This window comes from Piliocolobus tephrosceles, chromosome 3 (genome assembly GCF_002776525.5).
Source record: "Piliocolobus tephrosceles isolate RC106 chromosome 3, ASM277652v3, whole genome shotgun sequence".
NCBI lineage: Eukaryota > Metazoa > Chordata > Mammalia > Primates > Cercopithecidae > Piliocolobus > Piliocolobus tephrosceles.
Genome location: NC_045436.1, coordinates 3,463,698 through 3,491,696, shown reverse-complemented (window position 1 = coordinate 3,491,696; position 27,999 = coordinate 3,463,698). Strand labels below are relative to the sequence as shown.

The 27,999-nt window shown below is 40.6% G+C and overlaps 1 pseudogene; it reads right to left on the bottom strand.

Annotated features, from left to right (window-relative positions):
• Nucleotides 1–2,953: 2,953 nt before the first annotated feature.
• On the bottom strand, nt 2,954–3,981 carry LOC111548515 (annotated as a pseudogene).
• Nucleotides 3,982–27,999: the final 24,018 nt, after the last annotated feature.

The following is a 27,999-nucleotide window of genomic DNA, read 5'->3' as shown; positions in this document are numbered from 1 at the left end:
GGCTAATTTTTTGTATTTTTAGTAGAGACAGAGTTTCACCATGTTAGCCAGGATGGTCTTGATCTCCTGACCTCGTGATCTGCCCGCCTCAGCCTCCCAAAGTGCTGGGATTCCGGCGTGAGCCACTGTGCCCGCCTGGTCAATAATTTTTAAAATATTTTCCAGTGAAGTCCATAGTATCCAGAGTCTCATTCCTCCTTGTCGATTTACCATGTGTATTTGATCTGACTTTGAAAACATCTTTGAATAAACTGAAGAGTTTGAAGATGGTGAAGAGAAAAATGCTTTGCCCAACTTTACTGTTGTTTAATTAAACTTTTTGTTTTGAGATAATGGTAAGTTCACATATAGTTTTAAGAAACAATACGGGAGATCCCAGGTACTCTAGTAAGTTTACCACAATGGTAACACTGTGCAAAACTATAGTAGAATAACACAACCAGGATATTAACATGGATGCAGTGGAGATACAGAACGTCCCCAAGACCACAAGCATCTCTCATGTAGCCCGGTTATAGCCTAACCCACTGCCCACCTGTCCCCACCCCTCCCGAACTCTGACAACCACTAATCTAGTCTCCATGTCTATCATTTTGTCATTGCAAGAATGTTATGTAAATGGAACCATCTAGCACGGGAACCTTTTGGGATTGGCATCCCCCTCCCTCACTCATGGTTCCCTGAAGATTCAGCCAGTTCTTTAATGTGTTGGGGGTTCATTCCTTTTTGTTGCTGGGTAGTGCTCTATGATATGGGTGTACCACAGTTTAGCCATTCACTTGTTGAAGGACAACTGGGTTATTTCCAGTTTTTGTCTCTTATGAATCAAGTTGCTCTAAACATCCATGTATAGGTTGTTGTGTAAACAACAGCCTTCATCTCTCTGGGATCAATGCCCAAAAGAATAATTGCTAGGTCATATGATAGTATGGGTGTGTGTTTAAGAGACTGTTTCAAACTGTCTTCTGAGTGGCTGTAGCAGCTCACATTCCCACCAGCGCTGCATGAGTGGTCAACTGTCTCTGCATCTGTGCCAGCTTTTGGTGTCCTTTTTTTTGTAGCCATTTTAACAGGTATATAGTGACGCCAAGTGATTTTACTTTACACTTCTGTAATGACTAACTTATTAAGGATCTTTCATATGCTTATTTGCCATCAGTAACATGTCTGTTTATGTCTTTTGCCAATTTTTTAATTGGATTTTTGGTTTTTACTGTGGGGTTTTCAGAGTTGCTTTTATGTTCTGCGTATTATTTCTTTGCTGTATATGTGTTTTGCAAATATTTTCTCCCACTCTCCAATTTGCTTTTTCCCTGTCTTTTCAGGATCATTGGTAAAGCAAGCAAAAGTTTTAGTTTTGATGAAGTTCGATTTTCAATTTTTCCTTTCATGTCCTGTGCTTTTGGTATTGTCTAATTCTTTGCTTAGTCCTAGATCTTGAAGATTTCCTTAATTTTTTTTCTAAAAATTTGCACATCTACATTTGACATTCAAGTCTATGATTCATTAATTTTGTATAAGATGTGAGAATAGATCAAGGTACATTGTTTTTGCCTACGGAGATCCAATTGCTCCAAAATTCAATTGGGCATATTTGTGGGGATTTTTTTTTTTTTTTTTTTTTTTTTAGTTTACTATTCTGTTCTATTTATTTACACGCCTATCCCTTTGCCAATACCACAGCCTTGATTACTATAGCTATATAAAGTCTTGAAATTGGGTAGACTGATTCTTCTCACTTTATTCTTCATTTTAGAAAGTGTTTTTGTTATTTCTGTTTTCTGCTTTTTCATAGAAATTTTACAGCGATCTTTCCTGCATGAATAAAAATTGTTCTGGCTTTTGATAGGAATCTTAACAAAACTGCGCATCAATTTGGGGAGAATAAGTATCTTTACTCCTTTGAGTCTTTCAATCCATGAACACAGAATGTCTTTCCATTTATCTAGATCTTGATGTCTTCATCAGCATTCTGCAGCTGTCAGCACACATAAATGTTTTGTAGATTTACACCTAAGTATTTCATTTGTTGAATGATTGTAAATGGTGCTTTCTATCTTAATTTTTGGTGTCCATGTATTCATTGTCAGTGTATGCAAATACAATTTATTCTATATTTAACTTGCTGAATTCACTTCTTCATCCAAATCTCACATCTTATAGAACATTAACCCAAAATGAATCATGAACTTAAATGTAAAAGGTAGATATGTAAATTTTTAGAAAAAAGAAAATGAAGGAAATCTTCAGAATTTAGGGCTAAGCCTAGAGAGTTCTAGACTTGATATCAAAAGCACAGTGCATACAAGGAAAATGGAAAAATCAGAATTCATCGAAACTAAAACTTTTGCTTTGCAAAAGATCCTGAAAAGAGAAAAAAAATTATGGCATGGAAGAAAATATTTGCAACACACATATATGAAAAACTATGAAGGTTTTTTGGTTACATTTTTTGTTTTTGTTTTTAAATTGCTTGAGATTTTCCGTGTAGAAAGTCACATCACCTGTAAATAAGGGCAGGTTTATTGCTTCCTTTTCAATCTGTATGTGTTCTTTTCTACTTTATGTCTTATTCTGCCGACCAGAACTTCTCGTACTGTGTTGAATAAGAGTGATGAGAGTAGGCATGCTTGTTTTGTTTCTCATCTTAGGGGGAAAATTCAGCCTTTCAACGTTGACTACAATATTTGCTGTAGGTATTTTGTAGACGTCCTTTAATCAAGCTGAGGAAGTTCTGTATTTCTATGTTCTGAAAATTTTATCTTTTTTTATTTTAGATATTTTTCTTTCTCCAAATTTATTCATCAGGAGTGACTGAAATAAAAATATAATTGAGTCCTATCATCATTATCATGGAAATGGCTTTAAGAGAAAACTGATCAGATGAATATTATTGCTTCCCATTTTCAATCAGCAAACAGTTGCCACTGATAAATTTACAGTCAGGAGTCTGTCAAGAATGCTCAAGATATGTTATATAATACAACATGCCTGTTCGCGGGGGAAGCACCCTGGGAAATAACTTGTGTGTACTTCTGATTTCATCATACAAGACAAGCACCAAAGCACCACCCATGCCTCTGAGAACATTGGACCATGCACCCTTGAAAAAAGCTCTGCCTCCTTCACCATGAGCAATCTTCCTCCAGCAGTGAAGCATGCCTGTGTACATGATGTCAGTTGTACCCTGACTGTATCATCACGCTGTGGCGAACAGTGTCAAATGGATAGGAAGTCAACCCAGCAACGGCAGTGACGGACTGTGCGATCATCCAGCTGATGACCATGTGAGTGTTCCTGGAATCTGGAAGCTTTCTTTTTGCAGTGTCATAGACACCGATAGGCATCTCGGTAGATGATAATACCCTGCACAGACACGTTAGAGCCTTGGTACAGGCCTTTAATCCCATCAGATTTGTAGATCTTAACCAGGCAGTCACCAAGGCCTCGGAATTCCCTTTCAGCGCCAGCTTTACCCACATCAGCTGCTAGATGGGGACGGGTAAAATCAAGGGGATACACAAAACACAAGGATGTGGCCCCAAGGGCACTGCCTGATGCCAGATTCCCTGCAAAATTGAGCCAAAACTGGATCCTCTTGTCCACACCCTCCAGGAAGATCTGCTTGTATTTATCTTTGAAGGCGAAGTTGAGAGTGTAGGTAGGGAAGTATCTGATGACGTTGGCCAGGTTACATGCTGGAAGGACAGGACTCCTGCTCCTTGGGAATACGGAGCATGCAGTCTACAATGCCTTTGTATTGCTTATCTGCAGTGATCTGCTTGCTGGCACTCTGCACCTGCAGCAACAGCTTGATCCCTCCATGGGTGCTACCGCCATCTAGGAGATGGCCACAGCCACTCCACCTGCCAGGAAGTCCTTGGCAAGGACGCAGTGGCAACTGTCATGTTGAAATGAAGAGGAGGCAGGCTGCTGGGGGACGGGACTGGGCGGGAACCGGCTTTGACTCTGCGGCTGCATGGGCAGAAATTTTCATTATGAATAAATACAAAAATATTATAAACTGTTTATTCTGCCTTGATTTGATATAATGTCATTTTTCTTGTTTAGTTTATGTTAATATGGTGGATAATTACTGATTGACTATTGAATATTGAACCAGCCTTGCATCCCTGGAATAAATCCTCTTTGATCATAGTCTATAATTTGTTTCATATATATTTTTTTTCTTTTTCTTTTATTTTTGAAACAGAGCCTCGCTCTGTTGCCCAGGCTGGAGTGTAGTGGTGCGATCTCTTGTGTATGCTCCATGGTCTCTTGGGAAGAATGTGTATACTGCTGTCATTGGGTGCAGGGTTCTATACATGTAAATTAGACCCTGTTGGTTGGTGATATTGTTAAATTCTTCCATATTCCCACTGATTTTCTGTCTAGTTGTTCTCCCAACTGTTGAGAGAAGGGAATTGAATTCTCTAACTATAATTGTGGATACTTCTATTTCTCCTTTCAGTTCTGTCAGTTTTTGCATCACACATTTTGCAGCTTTATTGTTTGGTGCATTCACAGTTAGTATTGCTATATCTTCTTGCTGAAAAACATTTATAATTTATCATTATAAAATGTCCTTCTTTGTCTCTGGTAATTTTCTTTGCTCTGAGGTTTGCTTCATCTAATATTAGTATAGCCAATCCTTTTTCCCTTTGATTAATGCTTGTTTGATATATCTTTCTCCATCCTTTTATTTTCAACCTGCTTGTACCATATTTGAAATGAGTTTCTTGAAGAATCCATGTATTTGAGCCATGTTTCTTAATCTACTTTACCAATCTCTATATTTTAATTGCTGTATTTAGATCATTTATATTCAATGTCATTATTGATATGTTAGTGTTTAGAACTGCCAGTTTATATTTTGTTTTCCCCTTGTTCTGTTTTTTTGTTTTGTGCTCTGTTTCCTTTTCCATGATTTTTTGTGAGTTTTTGAACATTTTTAGAATTCCATTTTGATTTATCTATGATGTTTTTTAGTGTTTCTCTTTGTATAGCCTAATTAGTGATTGTTTTAGGTATTACAATATATACATAACATTAGAATCTAGTGATGTGATTATTTTATCAGTTTGAGTGAAGTATAAAAACCTTATCTTCCTTTATGTGCCTGTATTCCCCCAATTTTTTATTTTTGTTTATTACTTATACTTATTTTTTGAGATGGAGTCTTGCTCTGTCACTCAGGCTAGTATGCAATCTCGGCTCACTGCAACCTCCACCTCCTGGGTTTAAGTGATTTTCCTGCCTCAGCCTCCTCAGTATCTGGGACTACAAGCACATACCACTATTCCTGGCTAATTTTTGTATTTTTAGTAGAGATGGGGTTTTACCCATATTCGTTAGGCTTGTGTTGAACTCTTGACCTCATGATCCACCCGCCTTGGCCTCCCAAAGTGTTGGGCTTACAGGCGTGAGCCACTGTGCCCGGCCTCCCACAGTTTTTTAGTATAGTTTTAAACATTTTCTCTACATATATTTAGAGCCATATCAAAGTAGTTCTACATTTTTTTGTTGTTGTTGAGATGGAATCTTGCTCTGTCTCCCAGGCTGGAGTGCAGTGGCGCAATCGTGGCTAACTGCAACCTCCCCCTACTGGGTTCAAGTGATTGTCCTACTTCAGCCTCCTGAGTAGCTAGGGTTACAGGCATGTGCCACCATACCCAGTTAATTTTTGTATTTTTGGTAGAGACAGGGTTATGCCATGTTGGCCAGGCTGGTCGTCTCAAACTCCCGACCTCAGGTGACCTGCCTGCCTTGGCCTCCCAAAGTGCTGAGATTACAAGCATGAGCCACCATGCCCAGCCAGTTCTATAATTTTTGTTTCAGCTGTCAAACATAATTTAGGCAACTCAAGATTAGAAGGAAAGCCTGTTGTATTTCCCCATATATTTGCTTCCAGTGTTCTTTTTTCCTTTCTGATGTTCCATGGTCTTTTGTTGTTGTTGTTTTGTTTTGGGTTTTTTTTTTTTTTTTGGCTTTTCCTTTTGTCTAAGAGAAGTTCCTTTAGCTAGTCTTTAAAAGTTGATCTCCTAGCAACAAATTCTCTTTATTTTCATTAACCTGAGAATGTCCTGATTTCAGTTTATTGCTGAAGGATATTTTGATCAGTTATAAGATTCTGGGTTAACAATTCTCTTCTTCCAGCAGTTGAAAAATATTATGCCACTTCTTTCTGCCTTCTGTGGTTTCTGATAAGAAATCTTTTTACTGTGATAATTTCCCTGTAAGTAAAGTGTTGTTTTTCTCTGACTGTCTTTTAGATGTCTCCTTTTCTTCATATTTTTAAATTTTAATTACAGTTTGACTTAGGTGTGGATTTATTTAGGGTTTGTTCATTTTCTTGAACTGATAGATTTATGTCTTTTCCAAAATTTAGAAAGTTTTTAGCCACTATTTCTTCAAATATTTTTCAGCTCTTCTCTATTTCTCCTCTCTTCTATGACTCAAATACCAATTATGTTATTTCTTTTGTTACAGGCCTCTCTCTGAGGCTGTTTGCATTTTCTTTTCAGTCACTTTCTCTCTGTTTTTCAGATTATCATCTTATTTACCAGTTTACTGATTATTTTCTCTGTTCCCTCCATTCTGCTACTGAGCTCATCCACTGAGCTTCATATTTTGGTTATTGTATTTTTTAGTTCTAATATTTTCATATGATGCTTCTTTATGTCTTCAACTTATTTGCTAAGATTTTATAATTTTGCTAAATACCTCTATTTATTTCCAGCATGTTTGTGATTGCTTGTTGAAGCATTTTTATCACACTGTATTAAAGTTTTTGTCAGATGATTTTAACATCTCTGTCACCTTGGTGTTGACATCTGTAGTGTCTCTTTTTTCATTTAGTTTGAGATCCCCCTAGTCCTTCATATGACAAGTTACTTTCAATTACAACATGGACATTTTTGTATTATGCTATGAGCTTCTAGATTTTGTTTAAGCCTTCTGTCTTAACTGGCTTTTCCTGACACTATTCTGGCAGGAAAAATGTGGAGGGTGCTGTCTAGTTACTGCCAAATGGAGGCAAAAGTCCCAGGTTCCTCACTTGGTCTTCACTGGCATCTGAGAGGGTGTTTCTTGTAATTCTGAGTGGGGCTAGAAGTTCTAGCTCTATGCAGGATCCCCACTGACATCACAGTGATCTCATTACACCGGGATGACAGGTAAAGTCCTGGCTTTTCACTAGGCCTCCTCTGATACCACCCAAGTGTGGGGGTTCTTAGGGGAGTGAGGAATCTCATGATTGCCAAGTATGGGTGGAAGTCAGTTTGCTTGCGTGGTCTCTGTTAACACTGGGAGGAAGGGTGGAATGAGGTAACACTCCTGTTACTGACTAGTTATTATGAAAATCTTATAGCTCCCTACTTGGCCTTCTCTGATACCACCCTGGCATGGTGTTGTACCTTGGTGCAGTTTCACAAAGGTGGAAGTCTAGGTGCCCCTATGCAGGCTTTGCTGGCTTAGGTGGGGAGAAGGCCATTTTTTTTTTTTTTTTGTGATGTCTGCTTTGAATTGAGGCTTTAGAGGCTCACCTCATTTTATCATAGGGCTTTGTCTTATTGCACTTTGGAGATACTGCTTTTGTTTTTTTTTTTTTAACAAATTGAAGGTTCGTGGCAGTCCTAGGTTGGGCAAGTCCATCAGCACTGTTTTCCGACAGCATGTGCTCTCTTTGTGTCCTTGTTACGTTTGGGTAATTCTTGCAGCATTTCAAACTCTTTGATTAATATTGTAACTGTTATGGTGATCTGTTATCAGTGATTTTTGATGATACTATTGTAATTGTTTTGGAGCAACATGAACCACGCCCATATAAGACAGCAAAATTAATAGATAAATGTTGTGTATCTTTGGACATCTCCACTGACCAGCCCTTCTCCCATCTCTCTCCCTCTTCTCAGCCCTTCCTATTTCCTGACATTCAATAATATTGAAACTAGGCCAATTAATAATCTAGCAATGACCTCTAAATGTTCAAGTGAAAGAGTCACACATCTCTTACTTTAAATCAAAAGCGAGAAATAAGCTTTCTGAGGATAGCATGTCAAAAGCTGACATTAGCTTAAAGCTAGGTCTCTTGCACTGAATAGCCAAATTGTGAATGCAAAGGAAAAGTTATTGACAGAAGTTGAAAATGCTATTCCAGTGAATGTATGAATGATAAAACAGATAGGAAAAAAGATCAAACCAGCCACAACATTCTGTTAAGCCAAAGCCTAATCCAGAGAAAGGCTCTAACTCTCTTTGATTTTATGAAAGCTGAGAGAGCTGAGAAAGCTGCAGAAGAAAAATCTGAAGTTAGCAGTGGTTGGATCATGAGGTTTAAGGAAAGAAGTGATCTCCGTAACATAAAAGTGCAAGGTAAAGCAGCAAGTGCTGATGGTGAAGCTGCAGCAAGTTATCCAGAAAGTCTAGTTAAGATAATTGATTAAGGTGGCTACACTAAACAACATATATTTAGGGTAGACAAAACAGAATTCTACTGGAAGAAGATGCCATCAGGACTTTCATAGCTGGAGAGGAGAAGTCAATGCCTGACTTCAAAGATACGAACCTCAAAGGACATGCAACTCTTGTCAGGGGTGAATGCAGCTGGTGACTTTAAGTTGAAGCCAGTGCTCATTTAACCTTTCCAAAAATCCTTAAGAGTTATGCTGACTCTACTCTGCTTGTGCTCTAGATATGGATTACAGCCTGCATGACAGCACATTTTTTTACAGCATGGTTTACTGAATATTTTAAGCCCCCTATTGAGAACTACTGCTCCGAAAAAAACAAGATTATTTTCATAATATTTGTGCTGTTTGACAATGCAATGGTCACTCAAAAACTCTGGTGGAGACATACAAAAAGATTAATGTTGTTTTACTGCTAACACAACATCCATGATGCATCCCATGGATGAAGGAGTAATTTCAATTTTCAAGTCTTATTATTTAAGAAATCTATCTTTTTAGGCTGTAGCTACCATAGATAGTGATTCTTCTGATAGATAAGGGACAATTAAATTTAACAGTTTCTGGGAAGGATTCACCATTCCTTTTAATGCCATTAAAAGCTTGGAAGGAGGTCCGAATATAAACACTAATGAAAATTTGAAAGAAGCTGATTCCAATCTTCATGAATGACTTTGAAGAGTTTAAGACTTCAGTACAGGAAGTCTCTGCAGATGTGGTAAAAATAGCAAGGGAACTAGAATTAGAACTGGAGTCTGAAGTTCTGACTGAATTGCTGCAATCTCATGGTAAAATGTGAACAAATGAGAAGTTGCTTCTGATGCATGAACAAAGAAAGTGATTTCTTGAGATGGAATTTACTCCTGGTGAAGATGATGTGAACATTGTTGAAATGACAGCAAAGAATTTAGAATATTGCACAAGTTTAGTTGATAAAGCAGAAGCAGAGTTTGAGAGGATTGACTCAATTTTGAGAGAATCTTTACTCTGGGTAAAATACTATGAATAGCAACACATGCTACAGAGAAATCTTTCATGTAAAGAAGAGCTAATCAGTGTGGCAAACTTCACTGCTGTTTTATTTTTGAAAATTGCCACCAGCCATCCCAGTCTTCAGTAACCACCACACTGATCAGCCAGTGGCCATCAACATCGAGGCAAGACCCTCCACCAGCAAAAAGATTACGACTCACTGAAGACTCAGATGATCATTGGCATTTTTTAGCAATAAAATGTTTTTAAAATGATGGCCTATTCATAATGTTTTTAGACATAATGCTATTGCACACTTAATAGACTATGGTATCGTGTAAACATAACTTTTAAATACACTAGAAACAAAGAAACGTATGTGACTGTCTTTATTGTGATACTTGCTTTCGTGTGGTTGCCTAGAACTGAACCCATAACATCTCTGAGGTACTCATGTATCATTTCAAAACATTATCTTGTTGGTTTGTTCCTTTTTCTTTAGCTGGAGAGAGCATTTTTGTCTGAGATTTTTCCCCCCTACACATGCCCAGTTTTCCAGCTTCTTCAGTACCACAGGGGAAATACATGGGGCAAAAGGAAACACCGGGAACTCACCACCATGTCAGTTCCGCTTTTGTCTGGCTTTATTTTTATGTAGTAGTTGAAAAATATAATCAATGTCTATTCCTAGAAATACTGTCTTCACTTGGCTTCTTAGAACACATATGCCCCTGGTTTTCCCCCCTACCTCACTGGCTCATTCTCTTCTTCATTGCCTTTCTTTCTTGCCTTCCAGACCTGTAAGTACTGACATGTTCAGAGCTTGATTCTCTTTTCTTCATATTTTTCTCCACTCTAAACCTGGCTGCATATTAAAATCATGGGAGGCTTGGTGCGGTGGCTCACGCCTGTAATCCCAGCACTTTGGGTGGCCGAGGTGGGCAGATCACAAGGTCAGGAGATTGAGACCATCCTGGCTAACATGGTGAAACCCCATCTCTGCTAAAAATACAAAAATTAGCCGGGCGAGGTGGCGGCGCCTGTAGTCCCAGCTCCTCGGGAGGCTGAGGCAGGAGAATGGCGGGAACCCGGGAGGCGGAGCTTGCAGTGAGCCAAGATGGCGCCACTCACTCCAGCCTGGGAGACAGAGTGAGACTCCGTCTAAAAAAAAAAAAAAATCACGGGAACATAGGATGCAAACACGTATGTCTCTAATTTTAGGCAGTCCTAGTTAATTCTCATATGTCCCCAAGGCTAAAAACAACTATTAGCAAGTTTTTCTAATTTTTAAAGAAACTGTTTCTTTTTCTGTTTTTTAAAAAGCTTTCATGTTTATCAAAATTATATATGAACCCACTCTAAAAAATAAGATGGTTCTTTAAATTTTGTTAACCAAAGGAAAATATATATTCTGGATAGTAACTGCTCTTTATAGACATAGTTTCCAAGTATTTCCTCCCATTCTGTAGGTTCTCTTTACTCTGTTGTTTATTTCCTTTGCCGGACAGAAGCATTTTAATTTCATGTAACCCTGTTTGTCTATTTTTGCTTTGGTTGCTTGTGCTTTTGAGGTCCTTTCCAAAATATTCCATTCCCAGACCCATGTTATGACAGGGGCATTTCCCCTATTTTTTTCCTGAGTAGTTTTATAGCTTCTAGACTTACATTTAAGTTTTTAATCCATTTTGAGTTGATTTTTGTAAACTGTGAGAAAGAAGGGGTCTATTTCATTCTTCTTCTTGTGGATATCTAGTGTTCCCAGCACCATTTATTAAAGATACTGTCCTTTCACCAGTGTGTGTTCTTGGCACCTGTGTCAAAAATCAGTTGGCTGTAAATGTGTGGGTTCATGTCTGGGTTCTCTATTCTGTTCCATTGGCCTACATGTCTGCTTTTTATGTTAATACCATGTTGTTTTGGTTATGAATGCTTTGTAGTATATTTTAAATCAGGTAGTGTGAAGCCTCCAGCATTCTTCTTTTCACTCAGAATTGCCTTGGCTATTCTGGGTTTTTTTGTAACTCCATATGAATTTTAGGATTGTTTTTTCTATTTCTGTGAAGAATGTCATTGGCATTTTGACAGGGATTGCGTTAAATCTGTTGATTGCTTTGGGTAATATGGTCATTTTAACAATATGAATCCTTCCCCATCACGAACATGGATGTCTTTCCATTTTACCTCTTCATTGTTTTTTATAGATTTCCTTGTAAAGTTCTTTTACCTCCTTGGTTAAATTCATTTCTAGGTATTTTATTTTATGTTTTGTAGTTATTGTAAATGGAAGTGCCTTTAACTTTTCTGTCATTTTTTAGAATTCCTGTTATTCATATATTTTCTGCTCTGACCCTTTGATTTTTATATCACTTCTATTTCTTCTTATTATTCTTTCTACTCTATTTTATGAGACTTTTTTTTAAATCAAGTTTTACTTTTCAAGCCTATTGTACTTTTATTTATGCCATAATCTTAAGTTCTAAGAGGTCTTTTTAATTTCCACATTTCCTCCTTTTCATCGTTTTCTGCTCTTGATTTATGAATGTAACATCTTATCACTACAAATATATAAATAACAATGTATTTTTATAATAGTTCATTATTTAGATTTCCTTTTTTTCTGCATAATTTCTTTACTTCTTACCCCAGGTTGCTTTTTAGCTGTTAATTTGCTTTGTTTGGTGTTTATCTTTCCTGTTAAATACTTTCTTCAGATGTCAGTAATCTTGGGTTGTCTGATCACGTATGAATGAGAAATGAACAATGTTTCTGGAAGTTCCTGTCAGTGTGATTGTATGGTGTTGGAAATATGTTTTGGGGATATCCTGGTATTGGAAATAATCAGATGGGGTTTCTCCCCCTTTTGTCCTAGTTGTGTTCCCTGGAGAAGATTCCCTGCATACTCTACTAGAGGTGAAACATGGAAGCTGAGGGGCAAGAGGAGCTGGAGGGAGCACTGGCATTCAGGGTGCATGCATATCCTCACTTTGCCCTTTAGTTTTTGACTCAGTCCTTAGGTGTCCACTGTGCCTTTTTTACTTTAAGGAGAAAGTTTTAAGAAGAAACCTCCCCTACTCTTCCTTTATGCTCCCATAGAATATAAAGCTTCCTCTTTTATAGCCATGGAGTGGGGAAGTTGCTAAGTTGTGTTAATTGGAGAATATGAGCTACATTTCTAGCTAAAGAACTTTAAAAATCCATCTCCTCCCCATCTCTACTAAAATACAAAAAATTAGCCAGGCGTGCTGGCACACACCTGTAGTCCCAGCTACTTCAGGAGGCTGAGGCAGGAGAATTGCTTGAACCCGGGAGGCAGAGGTTGCAGTGAGCTGTGATCATGCCACTGCACTCCAGCCTGGGCAACAGAGCAAGACTCCGTCGAAATAATAATAATAATAACAATAATAATAAAATTAAATTTTAAAAAATCCATCTCCTGTACGTTAGCTTGCTTCCTTGCTTCCTTTTACTTCTACTTCAGAGATACTTGGTGCCACCCATTTATGAGTCTCTGTTGGAAATTCTGGGGTTTAAATGAGACTAGTTTTTAGCTTTCTCCTGATGGTTTAGAATTTGGATTTCTTGAGTTTACTAAGTAGGATTGTCTCACGTCTACTTGTCACCTACATAAATGTGCTGTTTTTCTCTTCTCTTACTCTCTCCATCCTCCTGGCTTCATTTTTTAAACATTACTTTTACTGACATTTGATAGAGTTTCAGTGTTGCAAGGGAGCAAAGTTAGTTGCTTGAGTTCAATCTGCTGTAACATGTCCTAAAGCTTTTCTTTGGTGGGGCACTGGCTCAGGGATGAAGAGTAGAAAAGACAGAACAGGCGATGCTGACTGAGTTTTGGGTTTGGGGGAATGTGAGAGAGTGAGACTGGAAAGAAAGAGGAGATGCTGAAAGTTACGTGGAGAAAGATGGGTGGATGTTGCCATGACCTCCACTTTGGAGTCTGCACTTCCTTATTAGTCTCTGATATTTCAAACAATCCTGCTTAGTGACCTTTGGGATTGCCCCATTTTTTCACTGGAAGTTGAGTGAGGACAGAGGTAGCTGCTGGCAATATTCATGGTGGTGCTGCCTAAGCTTCTGCCTGGGTCACCATACCCACCTCCATTTCATCACTAGAAGAATTCTAAGAACAAGACATGAAGACAGCCTTCCAGGTCAAAAACAGGCCAACCAGGTTTCATCCTCATGCTCAAGTGTGCCAAGGACTTTGATTCCTGCTTGTTCATCCCTTTGGAAAAATATTGCCCAAGCCTCCTACTAACCGCCTGCGTTCCTGAATAGATATTTGTTTGGAGAAGGGTAGGACTTCAGCTAAAGCCTTTAAAATGTGCTATTTGTGTGACTTAAGATAATCAATAGACACTATCGCTAACTTCATATTCTTAAGATGTGAGTGTTTTTTTTTTCCTTTGTAAGTCACCTCAAATCCTAATAGAACAGGAGGTATATTAAGTACTGAAATGAATTAAATATAATCGATTTCCTCAGTTTAGATTATTTGCTATTTTTGGTTTATTGGTTTTCTTAGGGCTGGAATTTAAATGACTGCTAGGTAAATCACCTTTCACCTTTTATTATCTATTGATAAGTAATGATTAGGTTGGCATTATATGTCCCTACACCAAGATACATACTGGAAGTAATCTGTTACTTGCAAAATGTGAAAGTAAGCTAATTTCAGGTCATTAGTTATATTGAAAGTCCTGCTTGTGTCCACATTTCGTGAGTTAAATACAAATTAATCAGAAATATATGGACAAAATTCCCCTTGAAACAGGCACAGACTTAAAAATGAGAATATATGTACTTGATATGAGATTGAGTTTAGGCAATACATAATTTAATAGTTCAAATTATTTAATAAAAACCACAATATCACCGAATGCACCCACATGAATTCCTATAATTTAATATTGAGAATAGGGGTCATATATTTTACTACATATATGTTAGTAAACCATGCACTGAGCATCAAAACTTCCATAAGAGTAGGAGAAGAGGGCGACATCAAGTTTAACATAAACAGTATACTTGGGTCAGGTGCCATCCTTCAAGACAGCATCAATAGCACTCAGAGCACAAGATGCAGAAAGGTGGGAGATGAGAGAGAGAAGAGGCTGTGCAGACTTGAATTTTGAGATTCTGGAATCTTCAAAAGAGGGAGTCTAGAGATAGAGAGAAAAGGCTAAAGTTTGTTAGCACTGTGGAGAAAGCTGGAGTGCAAAGTTCTGTACCCACTGCCTAGGAGTTTGCATTTTCTTATTAGAATCCAAATTTGGGGTCTTCGATACTTCTATCAACAAGGATGTGACGTCCTATGAAGGTACAGAGACCTGCCAGAGGTAATTTACATCAGGCCAGATCTGTTGTTGGTCCTTTAAATGAAGATGCCCATCTTAGTTATCTCTTGCTGTTATAACGAAAATAACACTGACTAGGTGACTTAAACAACAGACACTTATTTCTTACAATTCTGGAGTCTGGAAGTCTGAGATCAGGGTGCCAGCATGGTCAAGTTCTGTGAGGGCCCTCTTCTGGGTTGCAGACTGCCGACTTCTTGTGCTATTGTCACATGACAGAGAGCCAGCTAGATTGTAAGGGCACTAATCCCACTCATGAGGGTTCCCTCATGGCCTCATTACTTCCCAAAGACCTCACCTCCAAGTGCCATCATACTGGGGATTAAATTTCCACATATGAATCTGGGGGAGACACATTCAGTCCTAACAGCCACTTTCCTGGGAATGCAAGCACTAAGGCTGGGTGAGAGCCCAGCATGGACCCAACTGTGCACCCAGGACTGTCTTCTCAAGGGCCTGTCACCCGCTTGTGCCTGCTTTGTGTCTCTCTCATTTTATTCCTGGGCTCTCAATACCCATCCATTCTGAAGAACCATTTGACCCAGTGAATTCACCAACATCAGCTTTTTGCCCTGTACTGGATTAGTTTGGTGGATTCAAACACAATGAGGTCACAAAGTTTGCCAAAAGTTCACTTTTATTGCAGCAAAATATGTAGATATTACTTATGGCATGCAGATCAGCTACTGTGGGTAGGCAGAGGAATTCCCAGGGTTCTAAACCCTATTCCGAAACACGTCTGGGCACTCAGCGGTCACAGACAGGACCCACTGAAACTGACAAGTCATCTTGCCTATGCGTGCTGCCCGTTTTCGGTCCTCTAGAGCTACTGCTCTGATACTAGGCTATTTATTACTCTTATAGGGTAAAAAGAAACAGCCAAAACCATACACACACACAAACACAATCATGATTATATGACTCATATACACAGGTATTTAGCCATTTGAATTGGTTCCTCCTTAAACACTCATCTTTAGACTGTGCACGGTGGCTCATGCCTGTAATCCCAGCACTTTGGGAGGCTGCGGTGGGAGGATCACTTGAGGCCAGGAGCTCAAGACCAGCCTGGGCAATATGGTGAGACCCCGTCTCTGCAAAATATAGAAAAATTAGCCGCCTGTGGTGGCATGCGCCTGTAGTCCAAGCTACTCAGGGGGCTGAGGTGGGAGGGTCGCTTGAGCCTGGGAGATCAAGGCTGCAGTGAAGTGTGATTGAACCACTGCTCTCTAGCCTGGGCAACAGAGCAAGATCCTATCTCAAAATAATAATAATAATAATAATAATAATAATAATAATAATAATAATCTTTAGTTGTTCCCTAGTCAATATCTCATTATACCCCCTCGATTTTGACATCACTGAACTATGAGAAAGAGACACTTTCTCCACCAATCCATTGTCTTATGAATATTTCATTGTATCCCCATGATACCCTCCTGGTTGGTGAGAAAAATATAAATAAGCAGGCTTGCAAGCCACCAGGATGGGAAGCTCCCCAAATGCTTCCCGGACAAGATCCAGGGGAGCGAGGCTGCCTGGCACTTCAGACATTCGTGTCACTGCATTGCTCTTTTAAAATAACTTGCTTTGAGCTGGAGCTCCAAGAAAAAGATAATAATAACAAAATAACAAATGTTTTGATTGACAAATAAAAATTATATATATTTATGGTTTCTTTTCTACATATAATGCTATTCCCTACCCTTCTGGCTTGTTTTGTTTTGTTGTTTTTTGAGATAAAGTCTCGCTCCGTCACCCAGGCTGGAGTGCAGTGGCGTGATCTTGGCTCACTGCAAGCTCCATCTCCTGAGTTCAGGCCATTCTCCTGCCTCAGCCTCCCAAGTAGCTGGAATGACAGGCACCCACCACCACACCCAGCTAATTTTTGTATTTTTAGTAGAGATAGCATTTCACCAGATTGGCCAGGCTGGTCTCGATCTCTTGACCTCAGGTGATCCACCCTCCTCAGCCTCCCAAAGTGCTGGGATTACAGGCATGAGCCACCACACCTGGCCGCCGGTTTGTTTTTTTGTTTTCTGTTTTATTGCTGGAAACTGGACAAAGAAAACTGGAGAAGTCAAATGATCTAATGTTAATCCTGTCCCTAACACTTAAGACACCTTGGACCTAAGCACACAATAAAGAATAAGAAAAATAACGAAAATGAAAAGTCGTATTCATTTTTTCTTACCCCAATATTTAATTTTTTTATTACTATAAACTGGAATATTGTTCTAGTTAGATGAGATTTTCATACATTGTAAGCAAATTTCTTGGAAGTGTATGTCATTTTTAAGATTACAGTAGTATTTAATAATATTGCATTTTACCTAACGAACAGGTAAAATAAAGGAGCTTTGTTATAGAATGATGACCTTATGTGAGAACTGTGGCTGACCACACTGTCCGTTCTGATATTTACATCTGAGGTGTACTCTTTGAGGGGATTCAAACATTATAAAACCCTTTGTAATGGGTTGTATTTTATACAAAATGTTTGTTTTTTCCTGAGAGCAGCCAGGTTGAATTTAAAAAGGATTATAGTACAAGAAAATGTAACTTTTTTTTTTTTCTTACAGAACTATCATGAAGATTTACTTAAATTGACCTTATTTGTAATTTATCCTGATCCCGATCAATGGTGGTTTTAATACTTTGCTGCCTTCAGGTCAAAACAGGTGGACCTTCAACAGGTGACCCATGATGGCATTTGTGCTCTGATAATTACAGCTGGTTGCTTTGTATTTCAAATGAATTTTCCATCCCAGCTAATGGCTCTTTGCTCTCAGACAGGAAAAGGTCTGTAATCGTTTTCTCCCTCCTTAGGAACACCTGAAGCAAGCTTGACCCTAAGCAGAAACTCCTTGCAAACATCCACTGTCAAACTGGGGTCTCAGGGGTTTCCATGTACCGATTACTCATCGAGAAATGCTTTCAGCAAGCAAGATATTCCTGGTCCATCTGGAACAGATTGTTTATTGTCAACAAACCTGTCATTTGTGGGCTGCAGCAGAGTTGAAGAATGAATGTTGGAAATCTCACAAGAAAGAGCTTTGTGATGAGGAAGATGAACAGGCTGCGAGACCCCCAAGCTCAGTGGCAGCTTTGTGCTATCCTATCCCCAACACCACACTCTCCCTGGGAAACCGAAACTCCTCCTGGCAGAAAAGGGCACTCAGGAAGCCACATTGGATGGGCTGGGGAACTCCTAGGTATAGATGCTGCACTTGCTATTACTTTATCATATACATTTCACTAGTTATCAATAACAGTCTGTATCATATATAATCCACTAGTTATCAATAACAGTCTGTAGTCTGTTAAACTGATCATCACATCATCATTGTCATCATGGCTGTGACAATGCAGCAGTCTGCCCTCTCCTTCCCCATTGCCACCATCATCTATATTTACGGAACACACATCTAAATGCATTATTATTTTCATTCTGAACATCAGTGTAAGGGGTATGTATTCCATTGCCTCCCTATCTATGTACCAGGCACTGGGCATTGAGAGGTATATAGATCTTAGTTCTACCATTTACGATCTAAAATAGCTGAAAGTATTGACATAAGGATACTAAAAACTAAATAGAGGCTGGATGCCGTGGCTCATGCCTGTAATCCCAGCACTTTTGGAGGCCGAGGCAGACGGATCACCTGAGGTCAGGAGTTCAAGACCAGCCTGCAACATGGCAAAACTCCATCTCCACTGAAAATACAAATATTAGCTGGATATGGTGGCACACGCCTACAGGCCCAGCTATTCTGGAGGCTGAGGCATGAGAATTGCTTGAACCTGGGAGTTGGAGGCTGCAGTGAGCTGAGATTGTGCCACTGCCCTCCAGCCTGGGTGACAGAGTGAGACTCCGTCTCAAAAAAAAAAGAAAAAAAAGAAACTAAATAGATATAATTTATTGACATTACAGATATAATTTAATTTTAACTATTAAGAGCACAATCAGGACAATTCTATGTTTTCCATATCCATTTCATGTCCCTCCTGGCACCCTGAAGGTTTGCATATTCCGGTTATGTGGGGCCACGCACCCAGTTTGTAGCCAGTGGAATGAGGACAGAAATACCACTATGTTGTAGAAAAGGCGAGCCTTGCCTCTGTTGAGGCTATTCTGAGATCTCAGGGTGCCCAGCTCTTACGTGGAGCGGCAATAAATCCACGGTGCTGGACGTGACATGTACTCTGTGTATGTCTGATCGACAATTAAAAGTCACAGAAAAATTAAAAGACAATTGAAAGTCACAGAGAAATTCAACCTTCAATTGTCTTCACACAAAGGAATGACTCTAGTTGCACATCTGACTGGACAGTTGTAACGCTGGGATATGGCCCTGTGACTGCTGTGTGGATGCGGGCATCCTGGAGCTGGTTCTCCGCTCTGTGGTGACCTGGCTCTCTTTGGATTCTACTCAGCATGGAAGAAGTTACTTAGAGCAAATACTTTACATTTACTAGTAAGATAGCTGCACAGGCTGGGACTTTTCTGACAATGGTAATGATCTCATTAGTTATTTTAATAGTTTAAATAGTGCCTTGGAGAGTAAGAAGATCGACTGTTAGGGGAAGAAAAAACACAGCTGAGTTGTCTTATTAATGAATTGAGCCGCTCATTAGCTAATCTTTTCCAAAGTCTTTAATGATCTCCTGGTTAATGGCTGCTAGAAATACAGAAGTACTTTAATAGAGGGCTCTCAATCTAAAACATTTGCAGCTGTAACATTGATTACCTTGTACATAATAATAATAATAGTAACCCGGCCAACTCTTCCTGTGTGCTTACTATGTGTCAGGCACATGTGGGAACAGAGAATACCTGAAAAGACAAACAGCAGTAATTCATTTGGCTATAGCTAATGGGTTTCTAACTCAAGTTACACATCAATTTATTAAATCAGGTCAATTGATGTAATTAGCCAACTGTTAAAAATTCTACAGATGGAGAGAGCCGGAAGATCCCAATGGTCATGATTTACGAGAAGGCACACATCACACCTTGCCTCTATGGGAAAGAAAATTCATTTTTCACAGACAGTGTAAGTCTCCATCCTGAGGTAATAGAGAAGCGAGTTTGTGATTGTTTTGTTGTTATTGTTGTTTCTCTCCTTAATCTTCCCACCTCGCATTTAAAAACTCAATTAAAAAATAAACCGTGAATATTAGTCACCATGTTCTTTGTTGTAGAAGAAAGAGACAATGTTTCACAATGCCTTAAAATTGAAGTGTTAAGGGATTGATGCCCTCCAGCAGCTGATTTGGAATACCTGGTTACTTCTCAACTCCTAACCAGGACACACAGTAGTTCAGAGAAGTCGCCCTGGGCGTGTCAGGTGGCAGCCAAGCGTGCAGATGCGGGAAGTCAGACTGCACTGAAATGCTGTCTTTCCTTGTGAGAAACTGCGACTTTGCTCAGGTTAATACATTTTCAACATTTCACTTTCCTCATCCCTGGAAATGGAGGCCTAGTACCCACCTCACTGGACTGCTGTGAGGACTCAACTCCAACGCGATGATCCACATGATGTACTGGTATGCAACAGGCATCCAGCAGATGGCAGCTACGATTTTTGTGTTTATCATTAATAATGGAAGTACCACTTGGGCAAGTTCATCTTGGTGATATGATGCTTCAGTTTCCTCTCCTAAGATTTGTTGACCCTCCTGCCAACCAGGACTTGAACCCTGCCCAAATTTCTGTGTATCTTTCTTCAGCTTTGCCAAACTCCCCCCACACCCCCTACTCCCATCCACAGGCTGGACCTGCCTTTCAGTCCCCTCTTCCCACCCGCCCCCCGCCCCCGCCACTGGTTGTATTTCTGTCATGGACGAAATCATCAAAATGATGCTGATGCCACTTGCTTTTTAGAATCAGCGGACACAATGGCTTCCTTCTGTATCCCTGCCCCACGTATCCGCTGAGCACCACGGATCTCAGGACTCCCCTCAGCAGGGACTAGGCTTGACTGTTGTACAGTGAATCACTGAGCTGCCACAGCTGGGGGCACCATTGTACTATGGCATGTTTCCCAGGCTCCCTCCCCAGCTTCTGTCTCCTTTCTGTTGGCTTCATTCCTGGCATGCCTCACATACGAGCACTTTATGTTAGGCTATGCAAAGAAATAAAAACAGCAACTGCATCAAAAGAGGTTCAATTTACTTTTCAACACAATCTTATCATCTACTCCTAAGTTCCCTACTTGGGCAATTAACATAAAACTTATTATTATTGTACTATTTTCTATGTATCAGTAGAAATCTATTAATAAATGCCACTAAAGCGTCCAACTCAGTAATACAAACCTTGTTTTACCCTATCTTATATTGGCTGGGTGGTGGAGATCACACCACTGAACTCCAGCCTGGGCTCACTGCAACCTCTGCCTTCGGATTCAAGAGATTCTCATGCCTCAGCCTCAAAAGTAGCCGGGACTACAGGCCTGCACCACTGTACCTGGTTATTTTTTCTGCATTTTCTGTAGAGATGGGGTCTTGCTGTGTTGCCCAGGCTGGTCTCAAACTCCTGGGCTCAAGCAATCCTCCCACCTCAGCCTCCCAAATTGTTGGGATTACAGGTGTGAGCCATCACACCCAGTCTCACAGCGATTGTTAATCATAATTTGTAATTATTAATTAGAGAACTCCAGCAATATACATGAACTTGGTGATAATTTTACTCTGATAACATATCATATAAAGATAATATAAATTCTGCCAGAATACTCTGTGGCTTCTTCTGCTTCCCAAATGTCCTACATAAAACTATTAATACTTGTAAAAGACTTCAATGAAGAATGAATTTCTCCTAGCTGAGCAAGTGTAATTTGGCTATGACCAGATGAAGGAGCTTTCTGAAGCATTTCTTGATGTGGAAGCAAATGGGAAGGCCTTATGCACAGGCAACCAAGAAAAAGGAAATCTAAACCGTTTAAGATGCAATGACTTTCCAGGTGCAGGTGCATCAGGTACATACTCCGTCTACTATCGGCTTTTGTAACAAGAGCCTCTTTATATAACATGGGCAGTTGGTCTTGTACTCAGTGGGGCCTCCAGCACGGCTCCTGTCTCAGCAAACAGAGTCAGAGGGGTTAGCTCTGCTGTAGGGTGCCTGCCTGGGTGGCAATCCCTATTGGATGGGTGAAAATAGATCATTATTTAAAAGTCTTGATCTGGCCTTTCCCTGTGTTTCCTGTTCTGCTAGAGCTGACAGCTAGGGCTTCTCAAGCTATGCACAATTGCTTTCTGCACTGTGTGTGTGGCTGGAGCCTCCAGGTTAGCAAATGCATGTACTCACTCCAGGATGGTCTTTTCATAAAGAAAACCTGGGCCAGGCTTGGTGGGTCACGCCTGGAATCCCAGCACTTTGGGAGGCCGAGGTGGGCGGATCATGAGGTCAGGATATCGAGACCATCCTGGCTAACATGGTGAAACCCCATCTCTACTAAAATTACAACAATTAGCCAGGCATGGTGGCGGGTGCCTGTAGTCCCAGCTACTTGGGAGGCTAAGACAGGAGAATCACCTGAACCCGGGAGATGGAGCCTGCAGTAACTTGAGATTGCACCACTGCACTCCAGCCTGGGTGACAGAGCAAGACTCCATCTCAAAAAGAAAAACAACAACAACAACAACAACAAAAACCTGATATGTTAAATCATTTCAAATCACGTTTGTCCAACTGGGCCTGTGGGCTGCATGTGGCCCAGGATGGCTTTGAATGTGGCCCAACACAAATCTGTAAAGTTTCTTAGAAGATAATAAGATTATTTTTGGCAGGTTTTCTTTTTAGCTCACCAGCTATATCATTAGCGTTGGCATAGTTTATGCCTGAGACAATTCTTCTTCCAATGTGGCCCATGGAAGCCAAAGGACTGCACACTCGTGCTTCCAATTCTTCTCGGTGCTCTTAGGATAAAGACCCAGGTTCTTCCCACGGACTCTGCACCCGACACAGCCTGGCCCGCACTCCCTCTCGAGCCCCTCTCCCACGGCACGCGGCTGCCCCTCGTCTCGTGTTCACCAGCATGGTCAGCTTCTCTCAGTGCCCGGGGTTCCCGACCTCCACGAGGCCTTTACCATCTCTTCCAGAACTCTGTTCTTCCTTCCAGTTGTGCCTCCATTGTCACTTCCTCTGGAAGCTGTTTCTGCTCTTTCAGACCAACTGGGTGAAATTCTATGTGTGCTTTCTTCTGCATGTGTCTCTCCTCTGTACCACTGGCCACCTTTTGTTTTTTTTGAGACAAGGTCTCACTCTGTCAAGCCATCCTCCAGCCTCAGTCTCCCAGGTAGCTGTGACTACAGTCTCACACCACTACGCCAGGCTAATTTTTGTATTTTTAGTAGAGATGGGGTTTTGCCATGTTGTCCAGGCTGGTCTTGAACTCCTGGGCTCAACGGATCTACCTACCTTGGCCTCCCAATGTTTTGGGATTGCAGGTGTGAGCCACCGTGCGTGGCCCGCTCAGCACGTTTCAATATGACACGTATCTGTGCGATGATGCAGTTCACATTTGCCTCATCTCACAAACTCTAAGCTTCATCAAGCCAGAGACAATGTTGACTTTGTTCTTGATAGCATTTCCAGGGCAAGCATGGCTCCTAGGACAAAGCAAGTCCCCAGTGACACATTTCATTAAAAGCAGAGAAGGATTAGAACTTCATCAGGCTTGGTTGGTGCCGTGGCTCATATCTGGATTCCCAGCACTTTGGGAGGCCGAGGAGAGTGGATCACCTGAGGTCAGGAGTTTGCGACCAGCCTGGCCAACATGTCCAAACCCTGTCTCTACTAAAAATACAAAAATGAGCCTGGCATGGTGGCACATGCCTGTCATCCCAGCTACTTGGGAGGCTGAGGCAGGAGAATCGCTTAAACCCGGAAGGCAGAGGTTGCAGTGAACCGCCGAGATCATGCCACTGTACTCCAGCCTGGGTGACAGAGTGAGACGGTCTAAAATAAATAAATAAATAAGTCATCAGGCTTGATTTTCCAGAGAAGCCAGGTCATCCTCAGTCAGCACCTCCCAGGTCAGGTCCTATTCCCCCAATTGCTCAGCTTTCTACAGCTGCGCCCACCATGGGCCACTTACCCTCAGAGCCCTCATGCCTGCTGCTGACTTTTGCTTGCAGTTGGCCCACTTCTGTTCCTTATTCTGCCTGGAATCCTGCAAGTCTTTGATCCCTCATTCAACCTGCCTCTGGGTGCTCATCACAGGCTCAGTGGGGGGCCTGGCTCCAGTCCAAGTCACCCTCTGTAAGCACCAACCTTGACACTTCATAATTAACGTTGCCAGGAAGCTCTGATGAAGCCATTCACAGGCCCAGGTGATGGTGGAGAAAGCGTCATTCTTCCTGTAAATGCTTCCCACATCTCACTTATTTTCACGACAGGGAGCTTTTTGCTGTCAGGTTTTTGCCTCAGACAGAAATTCATCGCTTTCAGGGCATTATCCCTGTATCAACTCTTCTGTCACTGTGGCTTTGCATTGCTGCATTAGTAACAACAAAAAGGAACTCATGTTTATCAAGAAAAAGCAAACCTTTAAACTTCAGAGGGATACACTGAAAAAAGAAAACATAAAAATGCTCAGAGATTGAGATTGCTTCTTCAAAGCTCTGAACAGACGAAAACACGTTGGTTATTTACATATAGACAAGTTCTTTGGTAAGGTCAAGAGCACATCATTTCCAACTAAATATTCTAAGATATTAACTGTCTTTTTTACCCATGTGAATATCATAGGACCTCCAAGTGAGGCCCAAAGCTCTCCGTTTCTAGAAATGTATTTGCAGTGATAGTCCTGGCACAGCTCAAATCTATCCGAACTTGACCTGAATTATAAATTAATTCTTAATGCTTTTTGCAAAACAATCCACTGCTTTTGGGAGTTAGGAGAATGAGTGTGCTCCTAAATCACTCGATCATCTTGAGATTTGCTGTTTGCAAAACGGGGCAGATTGCCATCTTGACAGACTACCGAAGAAGAAACCCAGAAAAGGGCTTATTGTTTTTGAGATTTATTTCAACTAAGATCTGAACCCCTGAGGCCTTTCTTTGTTAATTTTCCTCTGACTCTCCACATATTTCACCCTTGCCTTCTTTTTAATTTCCCATCTGTCTTGCTCTTTTTAGTTTCCTGTCGAATTTTGTTTGTTTTGTATACTAATTCTTTCTTCTATACATGCCTTTGATTTGTCCCCTAAGTCCTGACCTGTTTCAGGCTGTAGTCTCGATTACTTTCGTCCTGGGACACGTTCCTTTAAGTTGCCCTGATGGGTGAACTCACACCACAGAGGGTCAAGCTCAGACATGTCTTGTGGTGGATAATCTACTGGTTACAATTTTTTAAAAATGGTTCCTACTTAGAAACTCAGTCCTCCAGCACTCATACACATAAACTCTCAATTACTTTCTCAACAAAATTTTTCTTAGTGGTGAACTCATTTTACCAAGAAGTATTCAATATGTCACATAAATTTGCAGATGTAATATTATACATATATATATCCAATAGTACAACATAAATTCAATAGGTCTATAAATCGCATTTCAACTTCATACTCTTCAGATGGGTATAGATCATCATTATTGATGAGTAGATTATCAAACTCAGCGCTTCTCATAGGTGTTGTCATGAAGTGCTGGTGAGTGAGTCACAGTAGGAAAATATAATTTTAACACAAACAGATGCTTTTGAGGATAAAAGAGACTCTATTAACAAGTACACTGGGACAAGCAGCATAAAACATGAACTGCTGTGGGCCAGCTGGCATGTGTGCTCACCTTAGTGATAACTGTCCTGAGGTGTGCCGCAGACCACTTGACAAATAATCACAAGACTGACATGCAAATGAGGCAGGTTCAAAGAGATTGCTTTTTTACAACCCAACATGCCTTCCTGAGTGAAGGGAAATCATTACAGAATTTTTTTTTTTTTTTTTTTTGAGACAGAGTCTGCCTCTGCCACCCAGGCTGGAGTGTAGTGGTGCGATCTCGGCTCACTGAAAGCTCCGCCTTCCAGGTTCACGCCATTCTCCTGCCTCAGCCTCCCGAGTAGCTGGGACTACAGGAGCCGCCACCTCGCCTGGCTAATTTTTTTGTATTTTTGATAGAGACCGGGTTTCACTGTATTAGCCAGGATGGTCTCGATCTCCTGACCTCGTGATCCGCCCACCTCAGCCTCCCAAAGTGTTGGAATTACAGGTGTGAGCCACCACTCCCGGCCAATATTTTTGTTTTTTAAGTTATAAATATTCCTAGGTAGCTTTATATGAACCTTCTTACAGAGTGCCAGCATTATGGGGGCTAATACCTTAAAGTTAAGAGCAGATGAGCTAGACAAAGTTAACCGGAATTTAATTTTTAGGAAATTCAAAGTGAATGTCTGTGAAAACTAGGGTTTATCATTTGTACTAGTTCACGAGTTCTCTTTCCTGAATTCCCAGGGAAGCCAGACTCCCACTTACCACCTTTTGAATCTTGAAACACCCTCTTCCTCCTCATCCAGGACCAAGGTTTCCTAGAAAGCGCTATCATTTTTTTCCAGATTAACCTGAAATAGACAATGTCCATCTGAGATCATTTCAATCTTAAAACGTTGGCATCAAACTCAGGTTCAGGTAATAGTCTTGTACCTGAGTGCGATCTTCCTCTCCCTGAAATGCCCTTCATGTAGTCTCAACTGCCCAGTTCCATGAGCAGAACCCAGGAGCAGAGTGTGGAGTTCTTTAGATATGTCAGCAAGGGATGTGCTGCTTGGGGTTAGGAAGCGACAAATCTGTAAGCAGCAGGAATTTCTTTTCCCTCCAATTTTTCACGCGGTATCTGGAGAAGCAAAGATCTAGATCTGGGCCCATGGCAAAATAATATGTCGAGTTTTGGGAGTTGCGTCCTATCTTTCTCAAAAAAGACGTGCAAGGATTTGACGGGTCCTAGACTTCCAGAGGGAATTTACCACAAACCCAGAGAGAAGCAGGGCCTTGGGGCCTGAAGGAGAATTACCTGCAGCATGCAATCTATAGGAGTAAAGAAAGTGTGACACATGCATCTAGGTCTAATTTTCTGGCAAATTATTTCTTTCTGGTATGAAATTGTTGTAAATTATGAATATTGTTAAAAGGGGGAAGCATAATGTACTTATGCTGGCTCTATTCCCAGAAATAGTATAATATATAACACATGTTGTGGAAGGGTTCACAAACACCGGTGTTATATTTCTAGTTATATACTTCCGTGTATTATTCTAGTAGTTTCATGCATTTTGATTTTTTTAATCTACAAGTGGATCAAAGCCTGTAAGAGGAGGAACCACATTTCATTCACTATTGGGTGACAAAGAAAAGCCAGATTGAGACTCTGCCCATGCACATGGTCACTGCCCTTCCACAGCTTTCACTCTGGTCATTTCATAGAGTTGTCTACTGTGCAAATAATCGTCTACTATCAGACTGTACATTGAGGATATGCTGAAGAATATCAGGTAACTGTCAAAAAAGATATATATGCAATTTTTAGTGCAATGAGCATTCTCAGATTTAGCTGTTTATGCTGTTCACAGTGTTCGTGGCAAAAGTTAGAGAGTGTGATAATTCCCTACAGCAGTCATACCAAAGTGCCAGGCGTCAAAATAAAAAAGGTAAAGGAAATGTATCATCTCACAGTTCTAGAAACCCAAAATCAAGGTGGCAGCTGGGCCACTCTACTCTGAAACTTGCAGGAGAAAGGCCATTCCTTCCTCTTCCAGCTTCTCGTTGTTTGCCAGAAATCTCTGGTGTTCCTCAGCTTGTGGCAGCACATTTCCGTTTTCACCTCCCTCCTCACGTGATGTTTTCCTTCAGTATCTTCGCGGCATCTTCCCTCTGTGCTTGCTTGTGTCCTAATCTCCTCTTCTTATACAGACGCCAGTTATTTTGGATTAGGGCGCACCCTAATGATCTCATATTCACTTGCTTGTATCTGCAAGACCCTGTTTCTAAATAAGGTCACATTCGGAGGCAGTGGGAACTAGGACCTCAACATATCTCTTTGGGGGAGGACACAGTTCAACCCATGACAGATGGTGTCGCTCTTCCGTTAGCTGACATCCCAGGAACCATCGCCTTTTCCCATTTATCTTAAAATTCAGGTCCAAGATTAAGAAATGGCTGAACAACAGGAAAACATGAAAAATGGT